General features: G+C 48.7%; 1 protein-coding gene across 4 annotated transcripts in view; it reads right to left on the reverse strand.

The window, feature by feature from the left end:
* The window catches only part of LOC140399103 (dual specificity testis-specific protein kinase 2-like), a 153,916-nt gene that overhangs the window by 122,478 nt on the left and 11,845 nt on the right, over positions 1-19,593 (reverse strand). Inside the window, exons 1-2 of one of the 4 annotated variants that reach the window (XM_072488269.1) lie at positions 12,381-12,463; positions 7,247-7,454 (exon numbers count right to left, since the gene is read on the reverse strand). The exons of 1 other annotated variant lie outside the window; for it this stretch is intronic. The gene's annotated coding sequence lies outside the window, so the exon portion shown is untranslated. Of the gene's footprint in view, positions 1-996; positions 1,090-7,246; positions 7,455-12,380; positions 12,464-19,593 lie in introns of those variants that run through there. 2 more of the 4 variants (XM_072488268.1, XM_072488271.1) reach the window with 2 other exon arrangements.

Raw genomic sequence — 19,593 nt, forward strand, 5'->3', positions numbered from 1 at the left:
ACTTACCTTCCATTGCATCCTTCTGCAGCTTTCAAGTTGTAAGACCTCTGGTTGGCCCTCCAGTTTTGGGAACTCAGCTGCCATCATTACTTGGGCAACAACTAGCTCTCTGACCCTTAATTGGTCAGTCCAGGGAAAATCGCATTTAGTTACTATGACCCACATCTTTGCCTGATGGTGGGGTACAGTAGCCTGCAGGGAAATTTTGCTCAACATCTTCAACAGAATCATAGAATGCCGACAGAGCAGGAGGAGACTATTTGGCCCATCGAGTCTGCATCTACCCTCTGAAAGAGCACTCCACCTAGGCTCATTCCTCCGCCCTTTCCCCGTAACCCCACCTAACCTTTGGACACTAAGAGGCAATTTTTAGCATGGCCAATCCACCTAACCTACACGTCCTTGGACTGGGATGAAATCAGAGCACCCGGAGGAAACCCACGCAGACACGGGGAGAATGTGCAAACTCCACAGACAAGGTCGGAATTGAATCCGGGTCACTGGCGCTGTGAGACAGCAGTGCCAACCACTGTATCACAGTGCAGTTTTGGCTGACGTAACTTTTTAACATGCTATTGGAGGAGACACAGTTGACCCCAAAACTCAGTGGAATGATGTATAAGGGAAGATTAATTGAACAGAAAAGACTGAGTGTACTGGGGACAGACAGTCTATCCTGAATAACTGTATGTTGCAGAAAGAGAAAGAGAAACTACATGGTAAGATGTGGACATTTAAAAATCCAAGCACCTCTTTGTCTAATACTTTCCAGTGGTATTCAATAAGAAAGCCTCGATAATAATTAAAAATATTTGCCATATTTCTCCACCAGCATTTGCACCAAATCATGCTGAAACTACTTCACATCGATACAAAGTGTTATATTTTAAAAGCATATAAGATTCTGAGGAGGCTTGACAGGATAAATGCTGGGAGGATGCTTCCTCTTGTGAGGGAATCTGGAACTGGGAGCACAGTTTAAAAATGTGGGCTCACCTATTTAAAGAAGACATGGGAGGAATTTCTTCTCTCAGAGTGAAGTTAAGTTTCGGAATTCTCTTCGACAGGAGCAAGAGAGGAGGAGTCACATGATAGATTCAAGGCTGATCTAGACATGAAAGATTATGGGGGAAGAGGCAGGAAAATGGTGTTAAGGCCACAAATCAGGCATGATCTACCGAGCGGCAAAGCAGGCTTGATGGGTTTATTGACTCTGTTCCTGTTTCTATTTCTTATCAACTGTCTAAATGATAACTTTTTTAAAAATAAATTTAAAGTAACCAATTCATTTTTTCCAATTAAGGGGCAATTTAGCGTGGCCAATCCACCTAGCCTGCACATCTTTGGGTTGTGGGGGTGTAACCCACGCAGACATGAGGAGAATGTGTAAACTCCACACGGACAGTGACCCAGAGCTGGGATCAAACCTGGGGACCCATGCTGCCCGTCTAAATGATACTTTGATCAGGGACTCTTGTGCTTGTAATGTGCTGGTGGAGCAATGCTCCCAACGCCAACGGCATATTCGTCATAGGAGGTAAGAAAAAGAAGGGGAACAGGGCGGGACTTTAAGGTGCTGTGGATGACAGCACAAGTGTAACTGGAAACATGGAGTGGAATTCTCCCATGACCCTGTTGCAGAATCAATGACGGCTGGAGGGAGAATTTGGTGAGAGGTCCAAAAGTCGGTTTCATACTGCTGTGAATTTAGAACAGAATCTTCCAATGGTGTGTCCCCCTCCCCCCAATGGCGGATCGGGGACTCTCACTGATGGCCAGCGTGAAAACTATTTGTATCCCACTAATGGCATGCAGATGAAGGCCCGATTGGGATTTTGCCCGCATGCCCAATTCTCCGTGATGTCAGTGGGAAAACACGCCAGTCCAGGACCCGCCTGCCCCAATGTGGTGTGCAGAAATCAGGGCTTACCTGAAGAAGGCCTGGGGCTGCCTCCAGAATTCGGGATAGAAGCTGCCAGTGACCTTGGACTCCTTGGACTCTGGAACACCAAGCAGTGGGTGGGGGAAACATCTGTCAGGTGCATCCCCCAGAATTACTTGAGGAGATCCCTATTCCAGTCTCAGAGTCTTCCTGGAGGTCCATATTTTTTCTTCAAGAGATCCAATGTCTTTCTTAAGGAGGTCCATCTTCTTTCTTCAAGAGGTCCATCTTCTTCCTTCAGGAGGTCCATCGTCTTTCTTCCGGAGGTCCATCTTCTTTCTTCTGGAGATCCACCTTCTTTCTTTAGAAGGTCCATCTTCTTTCTTAAGGAGATTCATCTTCTTTCTTCAAGAGGTCCACCTTCTTTCTTCAGAGGGTCCATCTTCTGCCTTCAGGAGGTCCATCTTCTTTCTTCTGGAGATCCACCTTCTTTCTTCAGAAGGTCCATCTTCTTTCTTAAGGAGATTCATCTTCTTTCTTCAAGAGGTCCACCTTCTTTCTTCAGAGGGTCCATCTTCTTCCTTCAGGAGGTCCATCTTCTTTCTTACGGATGTCCATCTTCTTTCTTCTGGAGGTCTACCTTCTTTCTTCAGAAGGTCCACCTTCTTCCTTAAGGAGGTCCATCTTTTTTCTTCTGACGGTCCAACTACTTTCTTCTGGAGGACCATCTTCTTTCTTCAAAAGGATCATCTTCTTTCTTCAAAGGTGGGTGAATGATTTTGGGCACCTTTTAAATACAGCGCCCAGATATGACGGCTCAAGCTCACTCCGCCACAGACGACACTACAAAACTCCCGGATGCATAATTAATGACGTCAGGGCTGGAAGATATGCTGCGGGATTGTCTGTCGGCGGGATCCTCCAATTCGCTAGCAGCACACGCACCCCCGCGGATTTCCCAATGGCGTGGGATGGCCAAAATGGGAAACCCCATTAGCTGGCTGTTGAATGGAGGGTCAGGCCCGGAAAATGGGGCTTGTGGGACGGACAATCCCACCCATGATGTTGTTTTCCGCTGGCTTCCACAGTAGGAAACACTCTCCGCGCCCACCATGGGACTTAGTCTAAGATGGGGGAATTCCGCCCGTCATTTCTGGAGACTTGTTGGTACAAACAAGGATGGAACAAAGGGTGGGCGGTCTCCTATGGCTGGACAACAGCAGAACAACGGTATAGGAGGATGAAGTGATTAACTGTACTGAACACCACAAACAGGTGAAGAGATAATGCACCTCAGTTGTAGTCACAAAGGATCTTTCTAGTGACTTAGATTAATGTGATGGACAGGGCCAAAACCAGATTGTAGAATTATTGGGAGAGGAGCTCATGAAGTTAGATGACAAGAAAATGATCCAAATTTATGTTGAGCAAAATGGGATTAGATAGGGAAGAATAGTTGTAACGTATGGAGGAGTATGAAATCCCAATCATGCATTGAGTAGCTCCTTGAATTCTAATTTTCCAGTAATGGAAAACTGAATCGACCGTATCCTCTTAAACTAACTACATTAGGAAGTTTTATAGTGGCTCAGTGCTTTACCATTTATCATTCACCTATCCACAATCCATCTTAATAAATGGATGTTTTTGTGGCATGCCATTTTTAGTCACATCATTAACAATCCAAAGGTGCACACCATAAAATCAGCATCTGCTCAACATTGTTTTTATCATGCTTGAATAAAGAACCTAACAAGTGGAAACTAACTTCCACTTCACCGTGTAGTCCTGAGAAAATTACCTGACATTTGTTGCTATCTATATTCCCCTTACTCCCTGAAGCTAAATAAGGCTTGCAAAGACTACCACTTTTCTGTTTCTTTCACATAACCCCCCAATGGCAAGTTATTAGTTAATTGGACATTTAAGAATCGATGGAGGAAAAGTAGGCAAATGTTACTGGAGTGGCAGTCAACATCACCACCGGGGGTAGCGGCTTGATTGGGTGACCCATGCGACTTCCTGCAGAGGCATTGGAGAAAAGGTGGGGGATATGTGTGACCGTATTTGAGGAGTTGTTTTCGTGCGGGGGCGGTCAATTTGCGTCAACAAATGCTGGGAATTCTCATTCACTACATCTGAGAGAATGGCAGTGACGAAACCTACTGAAGCGAATCAATATAATATAGATCTGGCTGATGAACTCATCCTTTACTGAGCTATTTGCAGTACTCTGTTGTCTCCTATTTGTTCCCTCCATTGTTATGTGTCACAGACTGTGATGAAATGCTCCAGTTAATCCAACAATTGTAACATTTAGGCTCTTATTACCTTTCCATGCTCAACAAAAACATAAACAGAGAGCCCAGTCTGCTCACTTTAAGAGTTGTGCTGAATTTCACATAGTGAATTGTTAATCAGAAAAAATAATCATTAGAGGGGGAGAAGAACACCGAGTCTCGTTATACGCGGATGACCTATTGTTATACGTGTCGGACCCAGCGGGGGGGGATGATAGAGGTTATGCGAATTTTGAGGGGGTTCGGGGATTTCTCGGGGTATAGGCTAAACATGGGGAAGAGTGAATTATTTGTGATACATCCAGGGGACCAGAGTAGAGAGATAGAAGGCTTGCCTCTAAGGAAAGTGGAAAGAAACTTGCGATACCTGGGGATTCAGATCGCTAGGAGCTGGGGAACCTTGCACAGACTTAATCTGACACGGTTGGTAGAACAAATGGAGGAGGACTTCAAGAGGTGGGACATGCAACCTCTATCGCTGGCAGGCAGGGTGCAAGCAATTAAGATGATGTTCCTCCCGAGGTTCTTATTTGTATTTCAATGTCTCCCTATACTAATCACCAAGACCTTTTTTAATAAAATAGACAGGAGCATCACGAGCTTAGTGTGGGCAGGGAGGGTTCCGAGAGTAAGGAGGGGGTTTCTTCAGCGTAGTAGGGACAGAGGAGGATTGGCACTACCGAACTTGGGCGATTACTATTGGGCCGCCAATGTGGCAATGATACGTAAATGGATGATGGAGGGTGAGGGAGTGGCGTGGAAAAGACTGGAGAGAAAGTCCTGTAAAGGGACGAGTTTAGAGGCGCTGGTGACGGCGCCGCTACCGATCTCACCTAAAAGGTTTACCACGAACCCGGTGGTGGCGGCAACATTGAATATCTGGGGACAGTGGAGGCGACAGAGAGGGGTGCGGGGAGCCCTGGTGGGGTCCCCAATCAGGAACAACCATAGGTTCGCCCCAGGAAGAATGGATGGAGGATTTCAGAGCTGGTACCAGTTGGGAATTAGGAGGGTGGGAGATTTATTTATAGATGGGACTTTAGCGAGCTTGGGAGCATTGGAGGAAAAGTATAAGTTGCCCCGGGGAAATTTCTTGAGATATATGCAGGTGAGGGCGTTTACTAGACAACAGGTGAGGGAATTTCCGTTGCTCCCGACACAGGCGATACAGGACAAGGTGCTTTCAGGGGTGTGGGTCGGAGAGGGCAAGGTGTCAGAGATCTACCGAGAGATGAGGGAAGAGGGGGAGGAGTCGGTGGGCGAACTAAAAGGAAAGTGGGAAGAAGAACTAGGGGAGGAGATAGAGGAGGGTATGTGGGCTGATGCCCTAAGCAGGGTAAATTCCTCTTCCTCATGCGCCAGGCTTAGCCTGATTCAATTTAAGGTGCTACATAGAGCACACATAACGGGAGCAAGATTGAGCACGTTCTTTGGAGTGGAGGACAAATGTGGGAGGTGTGGCGGGAGCCCGGCAAACCACGCACATATGTTTTGGGCGTGACCGGCACTGGAAGGGTATTGGAAGGGAGTGACGGGAGTGATTTCGCGGGTGGTGAAGGCCCGGGTCAAACCAGGCTGGGGGTTAGCTCTATTTGGAGTTGCGGAAGAGCCGGGAGTGCAGGAGGCGAAAGAGGCCGACGTTGTGGCCTTTGCGTCCCTAGTAGCCCGGCGCAGGATCCTACTCATGTGGAAGGAGGCGAAACCCCCCGGACTGGAGGCCTGGGTAAACAATATGGCGGGGTTCATTAAACTGGACCAGATAAAGTTTGCCCTGAGAGGATCGGCTCAAGGGTTCACCAGGCGGTGGCAGCCATTTCTCGACTACTTAGGGGAACGTTAGAGGGATGACAGATGACCAGCAGCAGCAACCCAGGGGGAAGGGGGGAGGGGGGAGGGGGGGGGTTTAATTTAGTTTAGGTCAAAGATAAAGGGGTTTTGTTACTTGTGTATTGTTAAAAATTTCTGTACTGTTATTGTTGCGTTTGCTTTGTAAGAGGGGAAAAATTGTTGTTTGGGAAAAAAATTTCAATAAAACATATTTTAAAAAAAAAAAGAAAAAATAATCAAATACGTGGCCAGCTCCCCCGTTCAAACATTGTTTTCCTTCCCAATTTGAATGTTTTCTATTTTTTTTTTTGCGGGGAGGAGCTCAAGTAATTCACAGACACTTCAGAACCTATTTTAAAGCTGGAATTTTCCAGCCCTCATCCGTGATGGGATTTCCCGCTGGGGAGCGACTTGCCATCGGCTGCCGGTTGGATCCTCCACTCCTGTCGAAGTCAATGGCAACTTGTATGGCTCGCCCAGCCTGCCGCCAAGGAACCCGCGGCGGCAGGCGATAACTTTAGGAGAGGGAGATCCTCCCAGCAGGAAGGGCTGGAAAATCCTGCCCAAAGTCTCAGACTTGCTCTTTGGATAATGCCAGGTGTAAATGTCCTTTGCTTTGGAGATTTGAACATGGGTCTCCTGGTTAGGAACCTGATATTGCAGCCCATACTCTTAATTACTTTTATTGATAAGTAGTCATTTTGATCTTGCTGAAAAAAGAGACATGCCAGCAAAACGTATGTTTTGAGCTTTGCAATGACGGGTTGGTTGGGTTTGGTCAGTATTTTGCCTGTTGCAAACAGCCAAAAGAATGTGCTGTTTGATATGATCTGCCAATCCTTGAGGCTTAAGGCCTACATAGCTGGCATCACACCAGCATTGAAATTCATTTACCACATTATTCATTTGTGTGATAGCAAAATGTCTTTTTGACTTGACGGCAACATTCTGGTAGCGGAGAATACCACTTGTATACTATACCCACATAATGTCCAATATTAGATGTGATTGGACAATACTTGCTTAACTGACAACCAATTTAAGATTATCAGTGTGGCTCGCAGTGTGGCCCACTTACTCATGCTGTAAGTTACATATATTCACACACAGGGTCCTATCGCTTGCACACAGAAGGAACATGTCCACTCATTGCACCTTTTTCAACGAAACAAAAGCTTGGCAGATAGCCACCTTTTGGTTCATTCCCCATGGCAATGCTTGACCAGAATCGACCTACCTGGTTTGTATTTAAATAACAGCTTGGTAGTTAACAGTTCCCTGGCGCAAAGCCTCTACCAATCAGAGTCCATTTGCCAATCAATGAATATTCTCTTCATATGCAGTATCAATTGTTGTCCCTTTTACAATTGGTATTCTTCCGAATTCTGCCCTGATGAGTGCAAGATGAAAAGCTTTGATAGCATGTCCCTTTTTATTGAAAGTTTCTGGAAAAAAGGAGTAATTTCAACCATTAACAGTTACCTGTGTTTAGATAGTTACGTGGCTAGGCCACTTCCTAATAGTCTCAACATTCTTTATCTCAACGAGAGGGAGGAAACAACTATCTTTCAGCTGCTTGATTATCATTCTGCACTTTATTTTCAAGAACAAATTTAATCAATTTCAGTTGCACATTTTAATAATAAAATCAAAAACTCTGTTCAGTGTAAAACTCCTCTTAAACAAATTGAAATTGAATTAATTACAGATGCACTATTTCCTTCTTTTGATTTTATCACCAGCACAATTTATTTACCTTGGCCTTCTTTATTTAAGCAATCGCAGAACTGCACCTTTCCACAGATACATAAAGGTCAAACATATTTACAGGAATAGGTCACTCAGCTCCCCGAGCTTGGTCCACCGTTTAATTAGATAGATCATGGCTGATCTCTATCTAAACTCCATTCTTCTGTTTAAAACCATGAACCACAGGAACGTTACAGCACAGAAAGAGGCCAATTAGCCCATCGAGTCTGTGACGGCCACAAAAGATAAAAAGGACCTAGTCAATCCTTTTAATCCCAATTTCCAGCACCCGGCAGCTTACAACATTTCAGGTGCAGATCCAAGTACCTTTTAAATGAGTTGAGCATTTCAGCCTCAGAGAATGTCTCACGGACAAGTTTCGCTTGGAAAGGGAAGTCGGGAGAAATTAAAGTGAAATGAGTTTCAGGGTGAGAGTGGAACTGAGGGTGTTTGACTTAGGATCAAGGGGAACAGAAAGCACTTGAGGAACCTGATTCGACAGTCTTTAATTTATTGACAGAGAAATCCATGCTCTGCTTTTTCTTGTCGTTAGAGGTGAGGATGGAAGGTCATGGTGTTTGCAGCATCATTGTTCGTCGAAAAAGAAAACATGAGGGGCGAAATTCTCCGGAAACGGCACGATGTCGCTGACTGGCGCCCAAAACGGCGCAAATCAGTCAGGCATCGCGCCGCCCCAAAGGTGCAGAATGCTCCGCATCTTTGGGGGCCGAGCCCCAACCTTGAGGGGCTAGGTCGGCGCCGGACGAATTTCCGCCCCGCCAGCTGGCGGAAAAGGCCTTTGGTGCCCCGCCAGCTGGCACGGAAATGACATCTCCGGGCGGCGCATGCGCGGGAGCATCAGCGGCCGCTGACGGCATTCCTGCGCATGCGCAGTGGAGGGAGTCTCTTCCGCCTCTGCCATGGTGGAGATCGTGGCGAAGGCGGAAGGGAAAGAGTGCCCCCACGGCACAGGCCCGCCCGCGGATCGGTGGGCCCCGATCGCGGGCCAGGCCACCATGGGGGCACCCCCCCGGGGCCAGATCACCCCGTGCCTCCCCAGGACCCCGGAGCCCGCCCGCGCCGCCTTGTCCCGCCGGCAAGGTAGGTGGTTTAATCTACGCCGGCGGGACAGGCATTTTAGCGGTGGGACTTCAGCCCATCCGAGCCGGAGAATCGCGCATGGGGGCCCGCCAACCGGCACGGCGCGATTCCCGCCCCGCCGAATCTCCGGTGCCGGAGACTTCGGCAACCGGCGGGGGCGGGATTCACGCCAGCCCCCAGCGATTCTCCGACCCGGTGGGGGGTCGGAGAATCTCGCCCGAGGTTACATTTGAGTTCCAGTTTAACTCAACTGGGCCTTTCTCTCCTCCACCAACACTGCAAATTACTACAGAATTCTGGAACTCAAAGGTAACTCCATGTTTTCTTTTGGTAAGTCAGAGTTTTTTTTAACAAACAATTTTAATGAGGTAATTTTTGGCATTCCAAACAACAACAGTGTAAAAACAGTGTACAAAGAACAATAAACATAGTGCAAACACCGACACCCGTCCCTACAAGACCCGCCTATTTAACCCCCTATTCTACACTATCCTAGCCCTCCCCCCCCCCCCCCCCCCCCGCTGCTGACGATAAATTCTCCGCAAAGAAGTCGATGAATGGTTGCCACCTCCGGGCGAACCCTAACACTGACCCTCTCAAGGCGAACTTAATCTTCTTCAGGCCGAGAAAGCTCGCCATGTCGGTTAAACAGGCCTCCGACTTCGGGGGCTTTGAGTCCCTCCAAGCTAACAATATCCGTCTCCGGGCTACTAGGGAGGCAAAGGCCAGGACATCTGCCCCTTTCTCCTCCTGGACTCCCGGATCTTCCGACACCCCAAAAATCGCCATCTCTGGACCCATTGCCACCCTTGTTTTCAATACTCTGGACATAACGTCCGCAAACACCTGCCAATATCCCCGAAGTTTTGGACATGCCCAGAACATGTGGACATGGTTCGCTGGTCCTCCCGCACATTTTACACACCTGTCCTCCACCCCAAAGAATCTACTCATCCGGGCCATTGTCATTTGGGCCCGATGTACCACCTTGAATTGGATCAAGCTGAGCCTTGCGCATGTAGCGGTCACGTAGACTCTGCTCAACGCGTCTGCCTATAAGCCGTCCTCCATCTCTCCCCCAAGCTCCTCCTCCCACTTACGCTTCAGCTCCTCGGTCTGCGTCTCCTCCGCCCCCATTAGTTCTTTGTAGATGTCCGAGACACTCCCCTCCCCCACCCATCCCCTAGACACTAGCCTATCCTGGATCCCCCTTAGTGGCAGGAGTGGGAAGGATGGTACCTGCCTGCGCAGAAAGCCCCGCACCTGCAAATATCTGGTCGTTCCCTCTTGCCAACCCAAACGTCTCCTCCAGCGCCCTCAAGCTAGGGAAGCACCCTTGCAGGAACAGGTTCCCCATCCTCTCAATTCCCGCCCTTCACCATACTCAAAAACCCCCATCCAGGCTCCCTGGGGCAAACTGGTGGTTGTCACATATTGGGGGCCAAACCGATGCTCCCACTGCTCCAACGTACCTCCTCTACTGACCCCAGATCCTCAAGGCCACCACCACCACGGGACTGGTGGAATATCTCGCCGGCGGGAACGGCAGAGGTGCCGTTATCAACACCCCTAAGCTGGTGCCCCTACAAGAAGCTGCCTCCATCTGCTCCCAAACCGACCCCGCCCCCACCACCAACTTCCTTATCATAACATTATTGGCCGCCCAGTAGTCATTACTGAAGTTTGGCAGGGCAAGCCCTCCCCTCCCCCCCGATTCCTCTCGAGCATTACCTTCTTCACCCGTGGGGACTTACCCGCCCAGACAAAGCCCAAAATGATTTTATTAATCCTCTTAAAAAAGGACCACGGGATGAAAATTGGGAGGCATTGGAATACAAATAAAAATCTTGGTCGGATCGTCATCTTAACCGTCTGCACCCACCCAGCCAGCGACAGCGGTAGCGCATCCCATCTCCGAAACTCGCCAGGTACCTAAAACTGTCCCCCACTAACCTAAACGGTAGCTCCCCCAGCCGACCCTCCTGACCTCTTGCCTGGACTACAAACATCTCGCTCTTTGTCATGTTCAGTATATATCCCGAAAACCGGCCAAATTCCCCCAAAGTGGCCATGATCTCACCCATCCCTGCCCCTGGATGTGCTACATATAAGAGCAGGTCGTCCGCATACAGCGAGACCCGATGCTCCACTCTTACCCAACCCCCCCCCCCCCCCACCGAACTAGCCCCTTGAAGCTCTCAGAGCAATTGCCAGCGGGTCTATAGCTAACGCAAACAGCAGTGGGGAGAGGGGGCATCCCTGTCTTGTCCCCCGGTGCAGTCTAAAATAGTCCAAGGTCATCCTATTCGTCCTTACACTAGCCTCCGGGGCGTGGTACAACAGCCTAACCCAGTCGATAAAGGCCCTACCGAACCCAAACAGTCCCAGCACCTCCCATAAATAGTCCCGCTCCACCCGGTCGAACGCCTTTTCCGCATCCATTGCCACAACTACCTCAACCTCCCTACTCTCCGGGGTCATCATAATCATGTTGAGCAGCCTTCTTATATTGACCACCAACTGCCTGCCCTTGACAAACCTGGTTTGATCCTCCATAATCACATCCGGCACACAATCTTCAATCCTGGAGGCCAAAACTTTGGCCAGCAACTTGGCATCCACATTAAGCCGGGAGATCGGCCTATATGACCCGCATAGCTCCGGGTTCTTGTCCCGCTTCAATATTAACGAAATAGGGGCCCGTGACATCGTCGGGGGCAGCACCCCGCTATCCCTCGCCTCATTGAAAACCTTGACCAACAACGGCCCTAATATCCCCGAGGATTTTTTGTAGAATTCCACCGGGTACCCGTCCGGCCCCGGAGCCTTACCCGACTGCATTGTCTTCAAGCCCTCAACTATTTCTTCGGCCCTGATCGGGGCCCCCAGCCCATCCACCAGCTCCCTGCCCACCCTCGGGAAGGTCAGTCCGTCCAAAAAGCACCTCATCCCCTCGGGCCCCGTGAGGGGTTCCGAGCGATAGAGTCTGCTGTAATAGTTCCTGAACGCCCTGCTTAGCCCAGCCGGGTCCCCTACCAAATTCCCATCCCCATCGACTACCTTTTCTATTTCCCTGGCCGCCTCCCTCTTCCTAAGCTGCTGTGCCAGCATTCTGTTGGCTTTCTCCCCATGTTCATAAAATGCCCCCCTCGCCTTTCTAATCTGCTCCACTGCCTTGCCTGTGGACAACACCCCGAACTCAGCCTGCAGCCTCCGACGTTCCCTTAACAGCTCCACCCCCGGGGTCGCCGCATACCTCCTATCTATCTGTAGGATCTCCTCAACCAGTCTGTCCATCTCTGCCCTATCCATCCTGTCCCTATGAGCCCGGATCAAAATCAGCCCCCCCCTCTCACCACTACTTTCAACGCCTCCCAGACCACCGCTGCTGAGACTTCCCCTGTGTCATTGACCTGCAGGTAGTTCTGCATGCAATTCCTCACCCTCTCGCACACCGCCTAGTGCGCCAACAAGCCCACGTCCAATCTCCATTGCGGGCGCTGGAAGCTCTCCTCACTAACCTGCAGTTCCACCCAATGTGGGGCATGATCCGAAATAGTGATGGCCGAGTATCCTGTGTCCACCTCCCCTGCCAGCAAATCCCTGCTCAGAATGAAAAAATCAATCCGGGAGTAAACCTTATGCACATGCGAATAAAAAGAAAACTCCTTCCCCGCCGTCTGCCTAAAACTCCATGGGTCTATCACCCCCCTCCATCTGCTCCATGAACCCCATCAGTTCCTTTGCCATTGCTGGCATCCTCCCTGTTTTGGTAAGTCAGATTTGATAATGGGTGATTATGCCTCTCATGCAGCAATGAAGCAATAACTTGCATTTTGACTGCACCAGGTGCAATCTAGTCTGTATCCTTCAGACTTGAAGTAGAGAGCACTAGGGCCAGTTGGGAAATAGCGACGCTTACGCTGGAGCTGATGGCATGAACTGCAATGGTAAGGGGGTTGCTGAGCAAATTGATAACTGCCATACATGTGTGGCAATGGGGGAACATTGGGAGTTTGAAAGGGCAGTAGCAAATTTCAGAGTTTTTCCACGGGTAGATACAAAAGGAAGAGAGGTTGAAGGAGCTTGTGATAAAGGGCAACGCCAGTCTTGAACCAGGTATACTCAAATGTGCTGCCCCTGAATTTGAGTTAATCAAGATTAGGTCTGTAGAAGGGAGAATGATAGCTGATAAGGATTGCAATTTAACTCCCATAAGCGAAAAAAAAGTGACACATAAAATTAAATAAATTTGCGAAAGAAAATCACAAACTTATCAGGAAACATTCCACCCTCTAATAGTACTGACATTTCCTTCCTCCCTATAAAGGATTGGGTCCAGGTTTGCCATCCCCTCGCAGGAGATAGTAGCATAACCACCATTCAAAAGGCTGCTGTACTGTAGGACCAGGGTCAGAAACAGTTCAGACCTGCAGTGTGCCTGTACTTTACCAGCAGGATGGGAGAGGCAACTTTCGCAAGGTAAGTACAGGAAGCCTGCACTTAGATACTTTTTCTCCAGCAATCCAAACTAAACAAGTGGTTATGCTAAAGCAGCCTTTTAACAGGATCCTTCAACCTTTTTATGTTTCAATGGGACATTTTGTTAATGCTGCATGAGGCTTTTTCATCCTCTGGAAGTACGCCCTTTAATCAGAACAACTTCACAAAGACTCCATTGTCATTCATGTTCCCTTCAGTTTTTTTAAATATTCATTTTTACAGGATGTGGGTGTCTGCCGAGGTCAGCATTTATTATCCATCCTTAATTGCCCTTTATCTGCAGGGTTTTGACAGTTGAGGCAATTTTCAAACCTTCCATTTTTGTCTGAAATTGTGTTTCAATTGCACAGGTAACAAAATAAACCTCGTTCCTACTTGCCTTCAGAATATTTTTCAGAGGTTGTGTCGAATGTTCTGCAAGCATAGGTTACTTTTCCCTTCATTTGGAACATCGGTACCCTTGATGTTATCAGAAATACATCTCTGCAATATGTTTTAAATTTATCACTTATCCACCTTGTCGTGGCACAGTTCTGATGTTTAATCACTCGGAGATTCAAATTCTTTATTGTTGAATGTATTCAAATTAGTGAAAAATTAAATTACCAGAATTAATTTGCTCTTGGACAAATGGCTGTGAAGCAGGTTGATGTTGCTAATAAATAATCATTAAATTTTATCAAAAGACGGTCAATGTTTTGGTATTGTCTCCACGATAATCTGTCCAGTGTAAAGTCTTCTGTAGCAACTTGATTTCCCCATTTTCTATGCCTTTTGAATATCAAGGAGTAATTTATGAGCTGCTGTGTTGCGTGGAAGCATTCAACCATGAAAATATAAGGGCATGTATTTATAAAGCGCCTTTTATGTAATATGTTCCAAGGAACTTCACTGAAGTAATGTAAAGCAAAATTTGGCACCAAGTCACATGCAAAGATCTTAGGACACATGGACCAACTCATGGTCATACAGATAGGTTCCAAGGAGGTTTTCAAAGGACGAAAGAGAGGCAGAGAGCTAAAATAGCTTAAGAAAGGAGGTCCAGGGCAACAGTGGAGCAAATAAAACCAAGGGTGTTCAAGAGGCCAGAATTAAAGGAGTGTAAATATGCTGGAGAGTCATGGAGCTGGAGATGATTATAGAGATTATGGGATGGGGGCACGGTTGTAATGGCATGGAGGAATTTGAAAACAAGGACAAGCTTTTTTAATTGAGACATGGCTTAACCAGGAGTCAATGAGGGTTAATGAGCACTGGGGTCGTCGGCGAAGGGTTCCATGCAAATAAAGACATGGGCAGCAAGGTTTTGAAAACACCAATTTTATTGACGGTGGAATCTAGGAGGCTGGTCCGGCATGCGTAATCTAGATTTGACAATGAGGGTTTCATCATTAGATAAGCCGAGGCAATGGTCGGGTCTGGTAATGTTACAGAGCTGGAAATAGGTATTTGCCCTGGTGGCACATTAAATTTCGGCAGGATTTTCCAACCATTCCCGCTGATGGGATCTTTCGGTCCTGCCAACGGCAACCCCCTGCTGCAGGTTCCCCGGCGGTGGAGGGTGTGTGGTGGTATGTATTAGCGGTAATGTGGTACCTGGTCGGTAGCCTTTATGTTCGATAATGCACAGCGGGGCAAAATTAAGAATGACAAGATCTTAAGGTGGAGGATCGAACTCTCCACCTATAACTATGAGATCTTGTATCGTCCCGGAAAGCTGAACGAGCCGTCTGATGCCCTATCCCGCGGCACATGTGCCAAGGCACAAATAGACCGCCTCAAAGCCCTCCACGAGGACCTCTGCCACCCGGGGGTCACTCGATTCTACCATTTCGTAAAGTCCCGCAACCTCCCCTACTCTGTGGAGGAGGTCCGTACAGTCACCAGGAACTGCCACATTTGCGCAGAGTGCAAACCGTACTTTTTCAGGCCGGATAGAGCGCACCTGATCAAGGCTTCCCGCTCCTTTGAACACCTCAGTTTGGATTTCAAAGGGCCCCTCCCCTCCACCGACCGCAACGCGTACTTCCTGAACGTGGTGGACGAGTACTCCCGTTTCCCCTTCGCCATCCCCTGCCCCGACATGACAGCAGCCACAGTCATTGAAGCCCTTGGCACCATATTCACACTGTTCGGTTTCCCCGCGTATATCCATAGCGACAGGGGGTCCTCCTTCATGAGTGACGAGCTGCGGCAGTTCCTGCTTAGCAAGGGCATAGCCTCGAGCAGGACGACCAGCTACAACCCCTGGGGGAACGGGCAAGTAGAGAGGGAGAACGGCACGGTCTGGAAGACCGTCCTACTGGCCCTACGGTCCAGAGATCTCCCAGTTTCCCGGTGGCAGGAGGTCCTCCCGGACGCTCTCCACTCCATCCGGTCGCTGCTGTGTACCACCACTAACCAAACGCCGCACGAGAGCCCCCTTGTCTTCCCCAGGAAGTCCTCCTCCGGAACGTCGCTGCCAACCTGGCTGGCGGCCCCAGGACCCATCTTGCTCCGGAAACATGTGCGGGCGCACAAATCGGACCCGTTGGTCGAGAGGGTCCACCTTCTCCACGCGAACCCGCAGTACGCCTAAGTGGCGTACCCCAACGGCCGACAGGACACGGTCTCCCTGCGGGACCTGGCGCCCGCCGGCAACACACACACCCCCGACACCGATCACCCCCTCCCTGCCACCGGCGCACCCCGCGACCGCCCCCATTCCCGGAGGGATCGGACCTCCTCCCGTGCCCGCCCAGGAGTAAAACAGGAACAAACAGCGAAACGCTCCCGGAGACGACAACGCCCGAGCAAGCACATGCACCACCACCGGGGCTGAGGCGATCGACGAGAAAGACCAGACCGCCCGCTCGACTCGTGGAATCCGCATGACACCAAGAAAAGCAAGAATGTTGTTGTAACAAAATTTTTTTGCTCGTATTGTAAATAGTTCTCACAAACTTGTACATAGCCCAATGTAGGGCTAAAGCTGTATTAACACAGTCCGAAATTTGTTCCAGGGCCAGCCTTGTAAACCCTTACCACCATGCGAACCACCACCCCACCGGGTTCTTTTTTAACAAGGGCTGAATGTGGTGGTATGTATTAGGGGTAATGTGGTACCTGTGAAGCCAAGAGGCTATTGGCTGACAGGTCCCGGGTCCTGGTTGGATCTGCCGACTTCTGGCTCCGGCCTGAAGGTGGAGTATAAGAGCCCGAGCTTCTCCCCGCAGCCTCATTCTGTTGCTGAGCTGCTGGGGACAAGTCTCGCTTAATAAAGCCTAGATCGACTTCATCGCTTCTCGTCTCGCGTAAGTCATTGTGCGCTACAGGGTGCAAGCAATGAAAAACCGCGTTGATGGTGGCAGGACTGGAAGATCCTTCTGGCGACCAATGGCGGGCAGCCTTCACCACCACACAATGCTGTGAGTGGGGCAGAAAATCCCAGCCAATGACTTCAGTGGAGCTAAAAGCAAATTACTGCGGATGCTGGAATATGAAACGAAAACAGATAATACTGGACAATCTCGGTGGAAACAAGTCGATGGAAGAAACAAAAATAAGTTGAGAGAAATAAAAATGGAGTGTGGGTGGAGGAGAGAGTTCACAGGCTGTGTTGTTGAACTCAATGTTGAGTCTGGAAGATTGTATGTACTTCATCAGAAGATGAGGTGCTGTTCCTCCAGTTTACACTGGGCTTCACTCGAACACTACAGCAGGCCAAGGACAGACATGTGGATATGAGAGCAGGACGGGGAGTGGGGAATCTTGCCCAGTGACTTGTGTTGTCAATTTGTAATTGAAGGAAGTTTCTGCTCATTCAGTGTTAGATATCAGACATGCAGCATGATAATTGAAAGTGGAAGGGTCGAGAAAGGTTTTGATGTGGTAGAGCTGGGTATCATCAGTGTATATGTGGAAATGTCGATTTCAGATGATGTGACAAAGGATGTCATGTAGATCAGATGTAGGAGATCAAGGAAAAATCTTTTGGGGACACCAGAGGTAGTGATCAAGAGTAGATGCAGCTTCCATTTCAGATGCTTCACTGGCTACAATGAGATGGATGACAATAGAAGGAGATACAATTGATGTGATTTAAGAACAGGTACATATTATATTGCAGCACAGAAAGTACTTTATGGCATTCCTGCTTTTCTTCCTCATCCGTTTTTCTATCTTCTAGAGACACAGTGGAGACACAGCTGAGTTGTGGGTCCTCAGCCACTAGTCATTCTCTGCCACTTTGCCCATTCTTTACGTGTGAACCTAGACAGAGACTGGGGCAGGATGATTCCCATTGGTTAAGGGGAGTGGGAAAGGGGTAGCACTGTCACCCAAAGACTACAAATATGCAAATCAACACAGTGCAGGGATTAACCTCAGGGGGGGGGCATTTTTCAAAACTTTTTAACAGGCAATTAAATAAAAGTGTGGGAAATCACAAGCATAGCGCTCACAATATTGCCTGCTGCAAGCCAAGCACTGGCATAAAATCTAACTCTAGTTTATTTTGAAACCGGCAACAGATTTGTCAGCTAATTCATTCAGGTGGGCTCTCATATAAATTATGAATCAGTTCTTCCCACTCTAAGCACACATAAACTATCAGATTTTTCAAATCATTGTCAGAGTGCTGTTCTTGGTTGATGTCCATTTTCGCTACAGAATGGAAGTATGATTATAATAATCATCCCCACAAATAATTGGTGCAGTTCCCATGTTTACAGTACAAAGTGCTGACCGTCAAACAGTTCAGAGAAGAGGCAGTGACCACAAATATCGCCTCTATATTAATTTTCTTTATTCTGTAATAACAGCTATTTAATGGAGTGTAATTTAGTGCCAACTGAGCCATCATTTCAATAGTTTGCTGCTCTGATAGCATTTTTTGAGAGCTCCATGTTTGTTAAGTGTTGTTGAACAACACCATTAAAAAAAAAATCATTATCACTGACTGATTTACTCAGGAATGCTCAGACTCCTATCCTGGACAACCAATGTAAATGGAATAATCATAGAATCCCCACAGTACTGAAGGAGGCAATTCGGCCCAGCGAGTCTGCACTGGCCCTTGGAAAGAGCACCCTATTTAAGACTTACTTAAGCCCATGCCTCCACCCTATCCCCGTAACCCAGTAACCCCACCTAACTTTTGGACACTAAGGGGCAATTTAGCATGGCCAATCTACCCCACCTGCACCTCTTTGGACTGTGGGAGGAAACCGGAAACCTGGAGGAAACCCACGCAGACACGGGGAGAAAGTGCAAACTCCACACAGTTACCCAAAGCCAGAATTGAACCCGGGTCCTTGAAGCTGTGAGGCAGCAATGCTAACCACTGTGCCACCACGAAACCTGATTTGCCGATACTCCACCAGTCTCTGTGAGGTACGAGTCAATTTAGCAAGTTTCAAGCTCCCTCCATAGCGTTCCACCACCAAGTCTTCAAGATGTTGGGCGTGATCTACTGGCCACGCTGCACCGAAAACTGTACAAAGGGGTCGGTATATGACGGGTTCTACCCAGCTCGCCACGCCTCGCGAGAGGTGAAGTCTGCCCATTGTGCGCGGGATCACCTTTTGGCAAATCTGCATATTAGAGCAAGACAGCTAGTCTTACTCTAATATGCAATTCCCTGAGGTAATCAAGGCATTGGGATCTATCCCCTTTGCCTTGCAGACCTTGGGTGAGCACCGTTCAGTGCTGGTCTCCACAAATGGGAAGCAGACGGAACGGCACTTGTCGGGGATCTCCCAGGGCTTTGGAGGCCTCGAGGTGCATCCTCTCTGGACACGGTGATACTCTGGCACAGCTGGTGCCACCAGGGCACCCTGGCACTGCCAGCTTAGCACCCTGGCAGTGCCACATGGGTGCCAGCCTGACACTGCTAAGGTCACCAGAATAGTATTGCTAGCTGGCAGGGGTACTGCCAGGATGGCACTGCCAAGGTGGAAAGCTGGTATTTTTTGTGTGGCTGTGATCGGGCTGAGGGTGTTCCCTGAGTGGGTGTGGGGGGGAACCTCATCACAGTGAGTTGGGGCTTGGGGAGGTGTTCAGGTGTCACGCTGGGGCTCGAGAGATGGGGACGCCATGATCTCTCACAGCACTGAAGAGTTTTGGTAAGCGGGGCTTCTCAGTGCAGGAAACGGAACTAAATGAGGCCTCTCGGCTATGCGTTCCCTGCTGAGGTCCGAAATCTAACCCGAGTCATGTTAGACAGCACTGTGTTTCACAGCGCATATGGTT

This window comes from Scyliorhinus torazame, chromosome 22 (assembly GCF_047496885.1).
Source record: "Scyliorhinus torazame isolate Kashiwa2021f chromosome 22, sScyTor2.1, whole genome shotgun sequence".
Lineage (NCBI taxonomy): Eukaryota > Metazoa > Chordata > Chondrichthyes > Carcharhiniformes > Scyliorhinidae > Scyliorhinus > Scyliorhinus torazame.